General features: G+C 35.9%; 1 long non-coding RNA gene and 1 pseudogene across 2 annotated transcripts in view; one reads left to right on the top strand and one right to left on the bottom strand.

Moving 5' to 3' along the window:
* The window catches only part of LOC141580868 (uncharacterized), a 108,477-nt gene that overhangs the window by 66,964 nt on the left and 22,772 nt on the right, over positions 1-18,741 (top strand). The window lies entirely within an intron of this gene.
* On the bottom strand, positions 15,098-16,291 carry LOC101034258 (glyceraldehyde-3-phosphate dehydrogenase pseudogene; annotated as a pseudogene).

Below are 18,741 nucleotides of genomic sequence, written 5' to 3'. Positions count from 1 at the left end.
TTTGTCTTTGCACGGCATACAAAGTCACACCCTTATCTAATTGCCTGCTAAACCTTCCCAGTTTCCATAAGGCTGTAGTGTTTGTTCACAGAGGCTGTTTCCCTGTGGAAATTATCATGATGGACCAGACAGCTGAGGTAATGATGTAACCAGGGTTACTGAACATGTCACTGCTTGCATTAGCAAGAAGATTATATAGTTAATCAATCCACAAATACTTTCTGAGTTCCTATTAAATGCAAGACACACAGGGGCAAACCAGCCTATAATCAAATGAGATAATGCTAATGATAGCATGTTGTTAACTGTAAATCCCCATTAAAATATGAGTTATGATTATTTAAAATGTTCCAGTGTAGCCTGCCCTCTAAGTGGTAAGACAGTGCTTTTACCTATTCTGTTGGGAATGACCCAGAGTCTTCTGGATGGAAACACATTATGATTAAAACCAAATGTACTGGGAACAGGGTCAAAAGGTTGACGGAAAGTAAGTCATATTCTTAGGAAGGTGCCCTCAAGATTCCATTACATTCACGACAAAATTAGCAAATCTTTGCTCCCCGTGGAAAAAATGCACCAACGTGGGGAAAGAACAAATGCATCTGTAGATGCCCTATCTTTCAGACAAATTTAATTTATTAAGCAGTGCTGTAAATTAACGGCGTTTTTCTCCTATGCAAAGTGCAATATGCCTCAAGACCATCATGTTATCGTGGCATTTACCTTTGATTATAAATGTATAGCTGGGCATAACATTGGTACATTTTATACATAGAGACATTGAGAAATGGCTTTTGCACATTTCACTGCTTATGAAAAAGAACTTCTACTTTAGCCTAAGCCAACTTCCCCGACTTGAGCTCTAGGCTTTTTAATTTTTTTTCTATGTCTTTATCATTTACTGAGCAGCTTCTGTTTTTTATTTCTCTTGAGTCTGAACTCAAGGCAGCATTTTTAAAAGAGAGCGCTAATCCCAGTTACTTATTAAGTGGGCTTTGAACACTCATAATTCAGTGGTATCTCTTTGACTTAAGGTTGGTGTTGCCTTTGGCCTGAGGGCATATACAGGGAACCTCTTTTTCTTTCTTTCTTTCTTTCTTTTTGCTTTGCAATCAGCAGCAGTAATATCAAACATAGACAACCAACAACTTCCAACCCAGATCACTCTGGTGCTGCCTTCATATTGCTAAGTGAAGGAGGGTGAGAGTTTGCAAAGCATTATAATATCCTTCCAATCTGCACATGGCCATTTTGATGCTAATGTAGTATTCTTAAAGAATATTCCTCAAACTGCAAGTTGCTAAACAGATGCGTTCTCCTGACATTCTTGTTCAATTTATAGGAAGTTTCAAATTTAAAGGCACATGAAACAGTCTTCTTGCAGTGAAGGTTCTTGCTTCTATGCTTGCCAGTTAGAATTGCATACATTTAATATATTGATATTAAATTTAATTTTCACTTTATAATGTTTCTAATCTAATAATCAAGATACCATTATATTTAGCACTTTATTTTTTAGAATGTAGGGGCCTGAAGCCTAATTAAAATCCTGTGAATTTTAAAGCAACCTACTGTATTCTAGCCCAACACCGATAAGGACTGAGATTCAACCATCTAAAACAAGCTTGCAACACTCAGCAATGCACCTGTCCAGAGGTCATTTGGCCAACATTTTATAACAAGCCCTTAAAATCCAAAATAGTTTTGGCTTGAGATAGTCTCTTACAACATGAGTAAATCCACAGTGGTTTGGCGTTTCTCTCAGACTATCCTACTGTTGTTTGGAAAGTTCTTAACCAACAGAGGTAGATGCTAGATGCTACAGGAAGAAAGCCACCAGGCAAGAAAATGGGGGGTGTCCTGAACCTCAATGATTAAACAAAAAAAATTAAACATTAAAAGAAATGAACTTTTCCTGGGTCGTTCTGCTCACAAATAAAAGTGCGGCTTCGTGGTTTATTTTGCAGAGTTCCTCCTCAGTATTGTGAAAGAATATATGCCATCTTTAATCCGAACAATAGTTCTAATATGGGTGAGAGAGATGATGACAGCAGGGAAAACATTTTACTTCAAATTGGTTAATATTAGGCTAAACTGTGCATGGTAAACTACAATACAATGAAATAAAAAAAAAGCTAACGTAAGAGGAGCATAAACAAAGCCATTTCTCTCAGTTAAAAGTCAAACAGGCAGTTTCAGGGCTTATAGATTGCAGCACAGTGTCAGGGAATCAGGCATCCTATTGTTGCATGGTATGACCTTAACCTCAGTTCTCAAATGACAGCATCTTCATTTCAAGCAACAGGGTAGAAGGGCAGAAAAAGCAAGAACAGGGATGTATGCTTGCTGTTTTTGAGAATGGTTTTCAGAAGCCATTGCTTAATACTTTGCTTTCCTTATAATTTATTGTCCAGATCATAGTACATAGGTATGTTGAGCTTCAAGGGGTTTGGGGGATTGTGGTCTTCAAGATAACAATTAAGGTATTCTATTCCTATGAAAAAGGAGGAACTGGATAATAGAGAGGAGCAGTATCTGTCAGAGCTGAAAATAGGAAGATAGTTAAAGACTGAGACTTGAATAAGGGTGTCTGTCTACTGAAATGTTATCAAATGCTCATAAAAAATGTAAATATACATTTAAATAGAACATCTGAAAAATTTTAAATATATTTTAAATAGAATATCTGAAGAGTTTTAAATATGCTTTGAAATAGAACAATTAAATATAATACTTTGTATACTTTCTATGAGAGTAAAACTGTGCCATTTAAAATAGAGTCACTACTGTTAAGAGTCACCACGGTTAAAACAGAATCTTTCAAGCAAATATTTACATTTCAAATAATTTTGATCATAATAGTATAGCTTTGAAGAAGTGTTAAGTACAACCAGTGATAAAATTATCACAATATTATATTGTTGAAAAATTTAAAATGCTAAATCAATAAAATAAATTTTCAAAATGAGGTTAAAAATATTGAGTAGATTAGTTTATTGAAGACAAGTACATGTTTTTACTCATTGATATTTGCATGAAATCTAGTACAAAGAAGACAGTCAAACATCTTTGCAATCTTGAATTTAAAATAATTCTAAGTATACTTTCACATTAAGCATAATGTTTTCTTTTACATTTTTGATGATGAATTTTAAATAAGCACCTGACAACTAATACACTGTTACATACTTCTTTTAAGTCATCATACATACATATTTAGACAGACATATTTAAATTTTAAAGGTCAGTACGTGTATAGAGTCAAAAATGTGGTCAAAGATAATTGTTACATATTGTTTATATTTAAGAGTTGGTGGCTCTTAAATATTTTCAAACTCATAAGTTAGTTCCTTCAAATACTCAGGCAAGTGATTTTTTTAAAAACATGACAAGCCAGTTATATCACCAACCACTTGTTCAATTTAAAAGGTGGTGGGAGAGATGTTATTAACGTTCTGGGATAATTCTGCATTAACACTAATTTATACTGATTTTGACAGCTTTTCAGACACAAGATGTTGTAGTAAAATTCATATAAATCACATCCTAATGTTATGAAAAGACTAAGTTTTAAGTTTACCTCTTGAGAAAGAGACATTTCTATTAATTGTTCAAGTGTCAATAAGACACATAGCTGAGCTCAGAAATGACATAATTGTAATATAAGTGCCTTGTCACATTCATTTATCCAGTGATGCATTCATGACTCAATGTTTAAGTTTCTCTTTCATGCCTTTTATCATTGCACATGGAGTGGTGATGCACCGTGTCTACTAATTACATGTTTGCATGTTTTCAGTTCACAGGCTAAATAATGCCCTTTGCCCATGTTATAATTCTCCAACATTTTTGAGACTGCTAGTCCATGAATTCCACTACTTCGTGTCTGTCAATTCCTGTCTGTCTTTATTGCCCTTCTTACTAAATTACATTTCTTGATCCATAATAATCATACTCTTATAAATATCTTCTACTATCTACTTTTTCTCATGCATGGGCCTATAAACTTAATAATTCTGGTAAAAACAAACCAATCTAAAACAAAACAAAACCCTACAACTGGGGAGATCGGTTTCACTGGAAATGCATAATCACCTCCTAAGTATCGGTAATGTTTTCTTCTATCTTCTTCCATACCACTAACACAAAGTCTTCTTTCCCAAACCTCTAGATTAGTCTACAATCTTTTCTATTGCCCACTCGATTATCTAACATTTACCAACTTTCACAGTCAGCTTTGTAAAATGTACATCATTTTCCATTACTCCCAGGCTTACAAACTTTTAACGGCTTTCAGTTGACCTTAAGTGGTATACTAATGCCTTAAGGAAGCCAACTCTGTATTATGCAACCTTTGTCTGCCACTCATCCTGTCTGTTTCTCCATCATTCTTAAGCTCTTATATTATTTCACTTCCTCAAACACAAAGACCCTTTTCTCACCTTGGGAAATAATTCATATCTGCATTTAGGCTCCCTGAAAGTATTTTCTTATTTTATTCCCTCATCTCCAAATCTAAAGTGGATTTTTCGTTATTACCTCTCAAAACACCTTGTTCCTTTCTTTTAATTAGTTACTATGCATAACTACATGTTTCTCCTTTACTTACTCTTTGCTTCTCCCGCTAGATTCTGTGCTCTAGGTAGCAGGGAACACCACCATATGCCCAAGCTTAGGGCAATTACCTACAGCATAGAAATTGCTTAATAAATATTGGTTAAATGCATGGGTAAATGAAGTATGCTGTTAGTGAGCAAATAGAGTAACTGGAGAACACGGTATTTTAAATACCAGTACATAAACCAATAAATAATACATCATATTTTTTGAAAATCACCAATTATCATGTGATTTAGTTTGGATTTTTGTCCCCTCCAAATCTCATGCTGAAATTTGATTCCCTAATGTTGGATGTGTGGCCTGGTGGGAGGTATTTTGGTCATGGGGATGGATCCCTCATGAACACCTTGGTGCCCTCCCTGTGGTCATGAGTTCAGACAAGATCCAGTTCATAAAAAGAGTCTGGGACCTCCCTTCTTCTCTCTTGGGCCTTACCGGAGGCAAAGCAGATAACTGGCACCATACTTCTTGTGTAGCCTAGAAGACGATGAGACTATGAGCCAAATAAACCTCTTTTCTTTACAAATTACCCAGTCCCAGGCATTCCTTTATAAGCAATGCAAAATAGACAACCACATGTTTTGCAAAATAGACTACCACATGATTTGGAAAAGAATTTTATCAATTGAGTAGTATCAATGTGTAATTTAATACAATGATGAGCACTTCTACTTCCTCAATGATCATCTAATTGTGCACTTATCTTTGTATTTTTAATAGGCAGAACTGAATACACCATATGGTTCTAATCCAACCTTATTGTACAGAGGCAGAAACTGGAAAGCCACAGAATTTAAATGAATGTCTAAATACTACACAATTAGTAAATGACAAAAATCCTACCAGGATCTAAGTGTCAATCTTAAATCTTCTTTTTAACAAACCGAAATGTAAAAATCTTCCAAAAATGGCTTTGGTTTTACACGGCTACTTATGAAATGAGGACAGGGCTTTAATAGGTATAAGTTGTTGTGTTATCTTTGTTTCTATATTCTAATGGTAGCCAAATAATACTTGTTACTTAAATAGAACCTAGTGTCCAGTGCAATAGGTTTCCACTGAGCCTGAGCTATTTGTTTTGTTCAATTGTTTTATTTAGTCCTCCTATCTAGTTGATACTTACTAATATGCACACTAATATTTAAGGTCTGTTTAACCTTCTTTAGGTATCACTTTAAATTTAGTGAAGTCGCATTTAGTTCTTGATTAAAAACTGGAAATAAGACCAGATTTGTCAACGTTTCCGTCACCTCGAGACCTCTGGATAGATTTATAGAGGAAATATAAGGACTCAAACATCTTTTTTTTTTTAATGTATATTTTATTTCTTGGGGCTTATACTTTAATAGGTTTTTAAAGGCAACTGCAAAGAGTTTCTTGTGCAGATAGCTGTTATCTAATGTAGCGATTGATGATATTTTATTTTAGAAATCTGATAAGCTCTTAATTTCCATATCAATTAAACTATACTGTGAAAACCATTTATTGAAATGTGCCATGCAATTATGTCAATATGTCAATAAATGTTATAAGAGAAAGAAATAGATGATATATGAACTAAAGTATTTCACTGGTCTCAAACATCTTTTTAAGTTGAAGCTCTGTTTACCCCTCAAGGTAATAAAATAGGTAGAATGTGTTATAAATACATTCCTTTCTAAATTGTATTAAAATATATTTATTTATTTAATATGTATTTATTAAATAAATAAATATATGCATGCACACAAACACCCACACGCACACTTTTTCCCCCAGTCCAATAGGTGTTAATACATTTGAACAGTTAGTTTTTTTTTTTTTTAACCTGTTTCCTTATTACTACACGTTCCTAAATCATTTATTGTCCTTGCCTCATTGCGTCTTCTTTTCAGGACACATCTTTAGGTTAACTCAAAAGGATGTTGGGGTGTCAAAAGAAGAACTGTCACAGAAGTGTTTCCAACTAGGAAGGTTCATTCAATTAAAAGGAAGTGAGCTGTATTTCATCAGAATAGGTAATGAATTCTAAGGCAGAGAAAACTGCATCTACAGGTCATGCTGCTTTTATTTATGGTTTTATTAAACTGTATTGTTTATTACCGTGTACAAGTTTATAACACACTGTGATACTGTGAAATGCATAGTTGGTCTTCCTGCCTGTTTCCTGGCATGTAACTCCTAAAATCCTTGGAATCTTCAAAGTACTAAGTGTCTTTTGTATGCTAATAAGTCGACTGATGGCTGGCAGCCCCTAGGTAACTTTGGGATGGGGCTGGTTATCGATCACCAGAAAGAGTAAGGTAGGACTAGAGGTTTAGGGCTTTTAGGCCCAACTCCTAACCTCCCAGGAGGGGAGAAAGGCTGAAGGTTAAGTTGATCACCAGTGACCTGTGATTTAATCAATCATGCTTACATAATGAAGCCTTCATAAAAGCCCAAGGACAGAGTTTGGATGAGTTTCTGGATAACTGAACAATGGAGGTCCCTGAAAGGTAGCTTGAATGGGGAGGACATGGAAACTCTGCACCCCTTCCCTCACACCTCACCCTATGCATCTCTTCATCTGTATTTGTTGTCATTTCCTTTTTAAGAAACTGGTGAATGTGTTTTCTTGAATTCTGTTTGCTACTGTAGCATGTTATTTGAATCTGAAGAGGGAGTTGTGGGGACCCTGCTTTATAGCTTATCATCAGAAGCACAGGTAAAGGAACCCGAGGCTTGTGACTGGCACTGGAAGAGGAGGACACTGTATTGGGGCTGAGCCTTCATCTCGTGCAATCTGTGTCAGAATTGAATTGCAGGATGCCCAGCTGCTGATTCCTCTGCAGAATTCATTGCTTGTTTGCTGCTGGGGAGAAATCCAACATAGTTGGTGTCAAAAACATGTTGTAAGAGGATAGTGGGTGAAACTGAGTTGGTTTTTTCTACTCACCCACTCACTCTGTTTTTTTAATTTTTTTTAATTTTTTTCTTTGTTTCTAAAGAACATATGCCTCTATATTCATTTCTTACTTCTCATTCATAGGCTGTTTTATATTTCTTTCTCTCTAGCTTGTACTGTGATTCTTCCCTTCCCACTTCAGGGAACCTTTATATAGTGATCCTAGAGAGCATTCGTGACAGCTAATCATAGCTCTTGTCTGATTGCAAAAGGTGCAAATATAGTTCCTACTACAATAAGCCTTTCATCTGCATACAAGTCACATGGCAAATCTCTTGCTCTACAAGTAATAAAAATCTCAATATGCACAAATTTTATCTTGGTCAAGTCAAAAATTTAAACCTTGTGTTTTTTTGAGGGTATTACTAGCCTGTGTAATTTATAAATTATTGCAAACATCAAATGACATATTTCTTTGTAAGGAATTTTATAGATAAGGAACAGATAGTGTAATAAAATTAGTTACTATGATGTCATTATTTCCTAGATTCTGGGCAGAAGTCAGTACCAATATATAGTCGTTATCCAAGGACATATCTCCAAAGTGTTTTGGTGGTTTTGCAAGGTCTTCCTCAGCTCCTCTTCTGCTCAGAGAAATAGGAGTACAGAGTTCCAGGTAAAGGTAAACATTATACTTTAATTTCTAACTTTTGAAGTTAAGTAAAATGCAAAAGGTTTTTTTTTTTTTTTTTTTTTTTTTTTTTTTTTTTTTTTTTTTTTTGAGACAGAGTTTCACTCTTGTTACCCAGGCTGGAGTGCAATGGCGCGATCTCGGCTCACTGCAACCTCCGCCTCCTGGGTTCAGGCAATTCTCTTGCCTCAGCCTCCTGAGTAGCTGGGATTACAGGCACCCGCCACCACGCCCAGCTAACTTTTTGTATTTTTAGTAGAGATGGGGTTTCACCATGTTGACCAGGATGGTCTCGATCTGTTGACCTCATGATCCACCCGCCTCGGCCTCTGAAAGTGCTGGGATTACAGGCATAAGCCACAGTGCCCGGCTGCAAGAGTTTTAAAAATTAATTCAGATTGTTATAAGCACTGCAAAACTTAAGCACATCAGTCAGCAAAGATGTTGCATTTTAATTTTCTCAACAAGTTAATTTTTATTTCTGTTTTAAAACACTGTACTCTTCTCTAAGCTTTTTTTTTTTTTTTTTTTTTTTTTTTTTTTTTTTTTTTTAATGCATTTAGCATTGCTATGTGTTTGATAGCTTTACTACTGTAAGGGCCACAATAATCTCATTTACCTGGAGCCTATTGCTAAAGCGCTGGGAATTTTATGTGTCTCAGTCCATTTTGTGCTGCTATAGTAGAACATCTAAGAATGGGGAATTCATAATGAACAGAGACTTACTGGCTTGCAGTTCTGGGGCTGAAAAGCCCAAGATCAAGGGGTTGGCATCTGGTGAGAGCCTTCTTGCTTTGTTATTCCATAACAGAGTGGCAAAGAGAAAGATAAAGATAGAACTCATAGCTTCAAGCCCTTTTCGTAACTGTCATTGATCCTTTCATGATGGTGGAGCGCTCATGACATAAACACATCTTATAAGGGTTTCTCTTCCTAATACTGTTGCATTGGGGATTAATTTTCCAACACAAGCTTTTTGTAGGACACATGAAAGCCATAGCAATATGTTATCCTAAAAATTATTTTGTTAATTTGCTTAAACTATTTTACATTCGTGTTTTTACATTAATATATAGGTATTATAAATCTAAGATTCAATTTGAATTAATGAATATTTCCAAGAAAAACTTTTTCAAAAATCTAAATTACATATGTTTTTGAAGCTATGCTTCAAATGTTTAATTTGATTGTCAAAAAATCTTTTAAAAGGATCTAATCGATCCTCATTATTTACAGATTCTATATATTCTACTTTTTAAATATTTTTCTTGCTAAAAAAAATTTCCTACTTGCTAAAATACACTTTTAAAAACAAAATCAAAGCTATGGCATTTTCTTTGTCATTTGTGGACATACTTGGAGTGGTAAAAAATTTAAGTCATTAATAGTAAAGTGACAGAGTTTAAAATGGCATGGGGTTTATGATTAACCTAGGGCAGAAATCTGAGTATAAAAATTTACTACTCTTTTTATTGCTTACCCATATACAATAAATTATTATTTCCTTTGGACATTATCTGATAAATAACATGTTTATAAAATCCACCATTTCTTAGTTTACTGAATAATTTTCTAAGCATTCTTCCCTTCTTCAATATTGCATTTCTCATATCCATTTTATTGCCAGATTTTACTATTATACATCATTTAAAATGCCACACTAATTAATATTATTCAATAACTGAAAAGAATTTAAAAATTATTTTTGTTATTTAAAATATATAGAATTGGAAATTGATAATTTTAAATGTATACATTTATAGGGTTCAGACTGATGATCTGATGTATGTATATAATATGGAATGATCAAGCAAATTTATATATACATCACCTCAAATATGTATTATTTATTCCTCCCGTCTGAAGCATTATTCCCTTTGACTATTACCTCTCAGTTTTTCCCAGCCCCCAGGCTCTGGTAACCTCCATTCTGGTCTCTGCTTCTATGTGCTTGATATTTTTAGATTCTACATATACACAAGTACATGTGGTATTTGTCTTTCTGTGCCTGGCTTATTTCACTTAGCATAATAACATCCAAGTTCATTCGTGTTGGCACAAATGGCAAAATTTTCTATTTAAGGCTGAATAATATTCCATTGTGTGTACATTTAAAATCTTTTCTTCATCCTTTCTTTGTTGATGGACACTTACATTGACTCCCAAACTTGGCTATTGTGAATAGTGCTTCAGCGACCATGAGAGTGCAGATAGCTCTTCAGCATACTGATTTCAAATCCTCTGGATATGTTCCTAGAAGTAAGATTGCTAGATCATATGGTAACACTATTTTTAGTGTTTAAAGCAGCCTCCCTACTGTTTTCCACAATGGCTGTATTAATTTACATTCCTTCCAACAGTGTGTAAGAGTTCCCTTTCCTTCACATCCTGACCAACACATAGATTTCATCTTTCTGATAACAGCCATTCTGGCAGATGTGAGGTAACATCTCATGGTGGCTTTAATTTGTATTTTCCTAATTATTAGTGATGCTGAACATTTTTTAATGTATCTGATGGCTGTTTGTGTAGTTTCTTTCGAGAAACATCTATGCAGGTTCTTTGCCCTTTTTAAAATTGGGTTGTTTTCTTGTCTAGCAAAAATTTTAACCTTGTCTAAGAATGGTGTTTTGTGAGTTAGGACACTCCCTGAAATTGTATGCAGATGTTATTAAAATGCTTCCTAGTGATTTTTGTCACTCTTTGAAAATATATACAATCTTTTATTAGACTATACAAGGAGTCTTGATCATGTATCCTACCCAAACAAAAAATCTAAAGTCTTTAGGAAAGCCTGAAAGGATTTTATTGTACTCCTTTTACCTTTCCAGACTTGTCTCTTACCATTCCTTATTTATGCTGCAGCACCATTAAACTACTGGAGCTTCCTAGCATACACCTTAGCTTTCCTCATAGAGACCACATCGATTGACTGCTTTTATATTTGTGCATTCCTACACTTTACCTTGTTAAGTCTTCCTCATTCCTTAAGACATTTTACCAAAAATTGGAAATGTATTAAATGAGCGAAAAAATGTAATAAAAAGCCCAGTGTATCTGAGCACAGCAGGAGAGAGTCCAGTGGTATAATATAATGCAAGAATGTCGGCGAGGTAGTCAGGGGCCAGATTACATGAATCGTTGTAAACTGGGCTAGGATGTTTGGATTTTATTCTAGTGTGATGAAAAACCATTTGAAAGTTATAATAGAGAAGTATAACATAAACTGATTTCCATTTTTAAAAACACCGCTATGTCTCTGTCTACAAATAAAGGGGAAAAATCTCCAAAACATCAACAAAAAATAATACTCTGATATTGTATAGAAAATAGACTGTAGGAGGAGAGGTGGGAGTAGTGAGACGAATTAGGAGGCTATTACAATACTCTATCCAGGATGATGGTTATTTAACAAGGCTTATAGCAGTGACTATGGAAAGAACAGTCCTGGCTTTAGACTGGGATATGCTTTGGAGGTCAAGTTGACAGGGGATACTGATGAACTGTATGAGAGCAAATTGTGAGAACTCCTAGACTTTTGATGATAGTAATTTGATAGATGATTGTGCCATTTACTGAGTGAGAAAAAATAAAAAAAGAGAGGAAGCATGACTTCTACTATTCTTGCTCGGGAGATTGAATGGAGCATAATAGGTGTGATATAAATATGTAATCTACAAGGAAAAACAGGTTTCTATCAGGTAGACAGGGTTTCTATTTAAGAATGTTGAGCTTTAAGTATCAGCGAATGTCCAGTTCTAGAAATTTAAGTCTGATCCTAGGAAAGTTTTTGTTTTCCATACAACATTAGAAATAATTTTAACCTTCAAAATCACTATTTTAATAATGCAAATTAAGTTGTTAAGTAGGGATAATTTTTACCTTTAAAAGCAATATTGCAATAATATTGACCTTTAAAAGCAATATGCTTACTTTGATGGTGTTTATGAAATAACTCTGTGAACACTGCAAACTATATGGAGATTAAGGCGTCTGAGCTCATGCAGGAAGATTCACAGTTAATTAGTATCATCCATATAATGCTTCAGACTTCTTTTGTGAGTATTGGTGATAGGGCTTTATATTTAACTTGACTCGAATAATTGCAATTAATCCATTTTTAAACAATTGGCTTTCTAATAAAATAATAAACAAATCCTTAATAAAATCCTTTTGAGAATATAGGCTGCAGTTTTAAAGTTTGACAGTTGAGACAGAACTAATGGCTGTAATATTGAATCCTAAATAAAGATGACAGATTTTGGCCTTTTGATATTACTGCACAAAGTAATATTTCAATATTATTTATTTTTGTAAATGTGCAATGCTTTGCTAGTGTTAAGCATGATACATTATGGTTCAAATTCAGGTACCTCATAAGCAAGCTATGTACTTTTCTCAATTCTCTTTTTTGTCTACCCATTGGGTTAAAATTGCCTCACTCTGTGTCATGCTGGCAAAGCCTTCACTTCTGTGTTAGCACTCACCCATGAAATCAAGACTCTTTACCAACCTCTCCTCTCAGATGTCTAATAGAATCTCAAACTTCTCTTGGTCCACAGTAGTTTCTGCTATTTCTTGCAGCAAATGTTGTCAGTGCCCCTCAGTGTGTCTCCACTCACTCTCTGAAGCTTGTTTAAACTTTCTTGGGTAAAAGCTCTGGCTGACTTCCCATTTTTCACCTGCGGTATCTGCATCTTTGTGCCTCAAGACTCTTCTCCCCCCAAACCAGAAACCCACTAGGATGATGCCAACTGTGCAGAGGACTTAACACCATCCAACAAATAACTACTTAGAGTTGATAAACACCTCAGTTCCTTACCATTAAGGTGGAATAATTCTGAGCTAACTGTGGTTCTGTTTCCCAGAATTTTCTCACAGTCACTCCCGGTATCAGCTGGTTTGATAGGACATCTGTAGTGGCGGTTTTCCTTACCTTGTTTTCCCTGGACATTTCCATACTTTTATTCTTTGATCTTCCCAAATAGACAGCTTGTGCTCAACTCCTTGTCTCATGGTCTGTTTCTAGAGTCCAAAGTGAGATGATCCCAACAAACCATCTCTGAGGGTTCCACAGACTTTTCTGCATGTTGTTTCGTAGTCTTATAGCAATTCCTGTCCTCGATATGTGGTAGAGATAGACGATGAATATTTTATTGTAATCCAATGTCACAAGTGAATCTCACCTATTGTGTTGTATATAATAGGTGAAAGTACAGGAAAATAAAAGAGCAGATTGAAATGCAGCACATTCAGACTGGCAGTTCCCAGAAGGATTTCCAGAATAGCATTATCATTTTGATGTTTCAGTGAAAAAAATTGCTCATCTAGCAATGACTGATAGATTTTGTGACCATCCCAATCACTCCTTTAAAGGCTTGGAGGTGAACAATAGGGAAGATTGGGTCTCTGCTTAGGAGTTCACGGTCTTTTCTCCTACTTGTTTTAGAGTTATAGTTTCTATGTTTCTGAGGTTATTAGAAAGAAAAGAAGAAAAATGAGGAGGCAGTAGATATAGAAGGAAACAAGGGGAATAGTAGGAGGAATAAGATCAATCACATGTTGGTAGAACTAAATTTCCAAGCAAATGGAAAGCCCAGTGAAGGTGTCTTCTAGTAGCAATGGTCCTTCATGACTGAAGAGACAGGGAAAAGGTATCTGTAGAATGATAGTTTGACGCCATCCTCTAAGGGCTATAGTGTGTCGTCTCTTTGCTTTAGCATTGGCGAAATGGATCTCCTGGTCATTACAAGAATAATAGCGTAGGTGACCAGGTAATCTAAATGAGGCTTCTGACACGCTACAGGTGGATGGGGGATGCACAGAGTATAAAGAGCTACTGAATTGAGAGTGATTTCTAATTTCCAAACAAAGATTTTATAATACAGGGTTTTTCATCTTTTAGAAGCCTGAACTTGATTTTGTTTCTGGCCATGTGTGTTTGTGTGTGAGGAGAGAGGGGGCTGAATAGAAAAGGGCTTAGACCTGGGATGTGATTACTGCAGTCCCAATGTTTCCTCACAGGAGCATAATAATTGCTGTTAGCAATGTCTTTCCCAAAGTTGAAAGCTATAGCATAAGTAAAATAAATGTTTATAGCTATCAGGCCTTAAAGCCAGTGAAATTGAAACAAGCATTCTTAAGTCGCTCCTTAGAGATGCACACAATTAATTGAAGTCAGATAATTGCATGTGTAATGGCTTCTTGTACACTAAGTACCTGTTTACAAATCAAATTATTCAATTTGGAGTCTCAAGTGTGTGCTTTCTATGCTCAATTAACCCCTTATGACTATGTATAAACACTTAGTTTATAAAAATATGGCTTTTAATATTTTTAAGATCATCTAAATTATAGTACAACTTTATACAATGAAGTATAAAATAAAAATCTGTTATTATTCTGTAGGTTAAAAGAGGCGACAGAGCAAGTATTGCTCTGAGTTATTTGCTGCTGTCGTTCGGGTTTACATGTTTATTTGTGAAGCTTGTGTTTAAATAAGTTTTCTATGCAAGTGACATACACTCTAAGAAACAGGGCCCTGTGAAAACATGCCCAGTAAAAATCTAAAAGGGCAACTTTCTGAAGACATTTGAGAGTAGCAACCATGCTGCTGCTAACCGGAAAGTATGTTCATTAGAATTACTCATTTAATTATTTACTCATTTAAATGCTATTGCACATCATATGTAGAGTACCATTGAAAGTGTACAAATAGAAAAAGACTTGATCCCTACATTCCACACATGACGACCTAGATCCAATCCATAAGTCTAAGTACTACAGGATGAAATAGGCATAGTGTTATGAGCTTATATCCTTAGACAAACAGGATTTTTTTTTTTTTGGCTGAGCACAGGGGACTTCATTGATGGTACACGACAAGGTGGGGCTCCCTAGGCCCCCCCCTCTTCAAGGGGTCTGCATGGAAACTGTGAGGAGGGGCAATTCAGTGTGGTGGGGAATTCAGTGTGGCAGGGACTCCCCAGCAGTGAGGGCCTCTCTTCCTCTCATGCTCTCGCTGGGGCTGGGGGTCCAGGGGTCTTATTCCTTGGAGGCCATGTGGGACATGAGGTCAACCACCCTGTTGCTGTAGCCAAATTCATTGTCATATCAGGAAATGAGCTTGACGAAGTGGTCGTTGAGGGCAATGCCAGCCCCAGCATTGAAGGTGGAAGGATGGGTGTCACTGTTGAAGTCAGAGGATACCACCTGGTGCTCAGTGTAGCCCAGGATGCCCTTGAGGGGGCCCTCCGACGCCTGCTTCACCACCTTCTTCATATCATCATATTTGGCAGGTTTTTCCAGACGGCAGGTCAGGTCCACCACTGACACGTTGGCAGTGGGGACACGGAAGGCCATGCCAGTGAACTTCCCGTTCAGCTCAGGGATGACCTTGCCCACAGCCTTGGCAGTGCCAGTAGAGTCAGGGATGATGTTCTGGAGAGTCCCATGGCCATCACGCCACAGTTTCCCGGAGGGGCCATCCACGGTCTTCTGGGTGGCAGTGATGGCGTGGACGTTGGTCATGAGTCCTTCCATGATACCAAAGTTGTCATGGATGACCTTGGCCAGGGGCACTAAGCAGTTGGTGGTGCAGGAGGCATTGCTGACAATCTTGAGGTTGTTGTCATACTTCTCATGGTTCACTCCCATCACGAACATGGGGGCATCAGCAGAGGCAGCAGATATAATGACCCTTTTGGCTCCCCGCTGCAAGTGAGCCCCAGTCTTCTCCATGGTGGTGAAGATGCCAGTGGACTCCATCACATACTCAGCGCCAGCATCGCCCCACTTGATTTTGGAGGGATCTCGCTCCTGGAAGATGGTGATGGGATTTCCATTGATGACAAGCTTCCCATTCTCAGTCTTGACAGTGCCATGAAGTTTGCCATGGGTGGAATCATACTGGAACATGTAGACCATGTAGTTGAGGTCAATAAAGGGATCATTGATGGCGACAATATCCACTTTACCAGAGGTAAAAGCAGCCCTGGTGACCAGGCGCCCAATGCGACCAAATCTGTTGACTCCGACCTCCACCTTCCCCATGGTGTCTCAGGGATGTGGCTGGCGATAGCAGACAAGGTGCGGCTGTCTGTCGAACAGGAGAAGCAGAGAGCCGACAAACAGGCTTTAAAGCCCAGATCCATATCTCAGGAAATGAGCAAACAAGAATAATTATGTCATCGCTAAACTTTGGTTTTCTTATCAGTAAAATTGAACTGGTATAACACCTTGCTCATGTCTGAATATGAAAACTATAAAATGTTTATTATATTCTAAAGGCACATAGAAAAAATAACACATCTTATTGCTAAGTTAAAGAAGAATATTCTACTTTTCTAAATGATTCAATTTCTATCATTTGTACAAATGGATAAGATAAAAAAGGCTCTTAAATGGATAATGAATGCCATAGGTAAAGTAAAATCCTTTTGTAGGTAGGCTCAAAAGAAACAAGAATAATATTAAGATTCATATAGTGAAGTTATATTGTCAATTTGAAAGTTGTGTGGCCATTTGGCTAATCAAATGGTGCAATTACAGGGTCAGTGGACAAATTATAGAATGCATTATGTAGATAAAAATTGCATTAGTACTGTTATAGATTGAGACTTTCAGAGCTAAAAGGCCTTTAATGTAAAGACTGGTAAAAACCAGAAAAAGCAACAATTTGTGTTAGAAAAATTCTCATTTATTTCCTATTAAACTCTTTAAATATAATAAAAATTTGAGATGATTTTTCTCTCCAGATAAAAACAAAAGAATGCCGTATAGCACTTGGGATGAAGATAGAACATAATCATCTTTTACTTTTATATTGTCATTTTAAAAGGTTCGCTTCTTTTTAAAAAGGACTTGCTTTTCAAAGGGCAAACTTTTTTTTAAAAAAAGTTTGCTTTTCCAGAGGTAGTAAAGAAAAATAAAGACATATCACTGGCATTGGTTTTCTCACATGCAGGAGAACTGACAGAAGGTTGTTTATTAATTTCCTGAATATTACTGCTTTTAGCATTCATTTTGGTGACTGAATATTGACTGAATTGGGTAAAGTTTACTTGGGTAAAGGAATCTATATTTATTTTACTTGGCTCCAAAAATATAATTGTATTTTATTTTTGTATAATATATTTAAGACTTATAGGCTCAGGGGGAAAAAAAAAAGTCTTTAAATATTTGTTTCCTCTTTTATTCCCTCTCTTCCTCTCTCCTTTCCTCTTTTTCTCTCTCTCTCTCTCTCTCTCTCTCTCTCTCTCTCTTTTGTTAGTCTTTTCAAAGAGGGATGAGCAGTGTTTCCTATTTTTGTTCCCTTAAAGGGAAGACACCCTTGAGAAAATAAAAGCATTTTAATCACTGACTGCTTGTGCCTCTGATGATTTGACTATACATGTTTAATATCTACAATGAATTAGGTTTAAAGGACTGATTCTTCTATTATAAAATAATCATAGAGCTGCCAAACTCCACTCACTTTTGTTTGTGGCTAAGTAGGGGATATATATTAAAAAATGACCACACACCCATCACGTGCTTTGCACTGATTTTTGTAAATCATACTTCCTAAAGTAATTATACATTATAAGTAGTAACTCAAAGAATTTAGGATTCTTGTGGTCCTTATGCATCACAGGCTTTTGTGACTCTGTCAGACAGCTTCTCAGTATGTTTCTGCTGCAGCGATTTTCTTCATAATCAACCTATCTCTTTTTCACAAATGCACTGGATTGTTAGTTGAAATATCTTAGTTATATATTAAATACTAGAAACAGGATATACCTGTAGTTACATTAAATGTAAGAGGAGTTTTGAAAATATCACCAGTTGATCGAGTATTCATTACGGGAAAGATATTTTATAGCTTTTAAAATAGTACACGGTGGCTTTACTTCTGCCTGAAGTAGTGGGAAAGAAATGGAAAAACAGTCTCATTTATTCCATCTGTCTCATTTCGTATCCATTCCAACTCTTTGTATTAAAAGTCATTTTTTCCGTTGTTATTTTATTTTAGAACAAACGTGACTTAAAACATGGTGGTAATGTAGAGGGGGAAAATGGCATGTGAACAATTTTAGGCATAAACTCAGCAAATAGCTGCCTTTAAAAAAGCTGTGAAAGAACAAAATGAATACATGCAGAATATTTATATTGGTGGCACCAACATTTCCTTTAAAAAGTAGATTGTTTTCCAAAAAGACAAAAATGTGACTTTTTGCTAAAGATGTCATGGTAACTTTCATGGTATTAATAAATAGACAAGAACATATTCAGAAGTAGCACATAGTAGTGGCAAATGTCTGAGTTTTCTGAAGTAGAAAATTCAGTGTCACAGAATCTGACCATTGCTTTCTGTTTCCTTACAGAGAGTATGATATTGAAATACTGTTATGCTTCCACTTTCTACCATTTCTGATGGTAAATATGTAAAGAAACAATGTTACTTTCACCAACCTAAAGAAAAATACAAAAACAGAAGAAACATCATGATACATTATCTCCTGATGTCAACTATTTACTAAATGGAACAGATATTTTCCACATCTTAGAAAAAAATTAAGAACTGAAA

The sequence above is a fragment of the Saimiri boliviensis genome, chromosome 1, assembly GCF_048565385.1.
Source record: "Saimiri boliviensis isolate mSaiBol1 chromosome 1, mSaiBol1.pri, whole genome shotgun sequence".
NCBI classification, from domain to species: domain Eukaryota; kingdom Metazoa; phylum Chordata; class Mammalia; order Primates; family Cebidae; genus Saimiri; species Saimiri boliviensis.
Note: the sequence above shows the minus strand (reverse complement) of the source record. Positions and strands in the feature narration are given on the sequence as shown.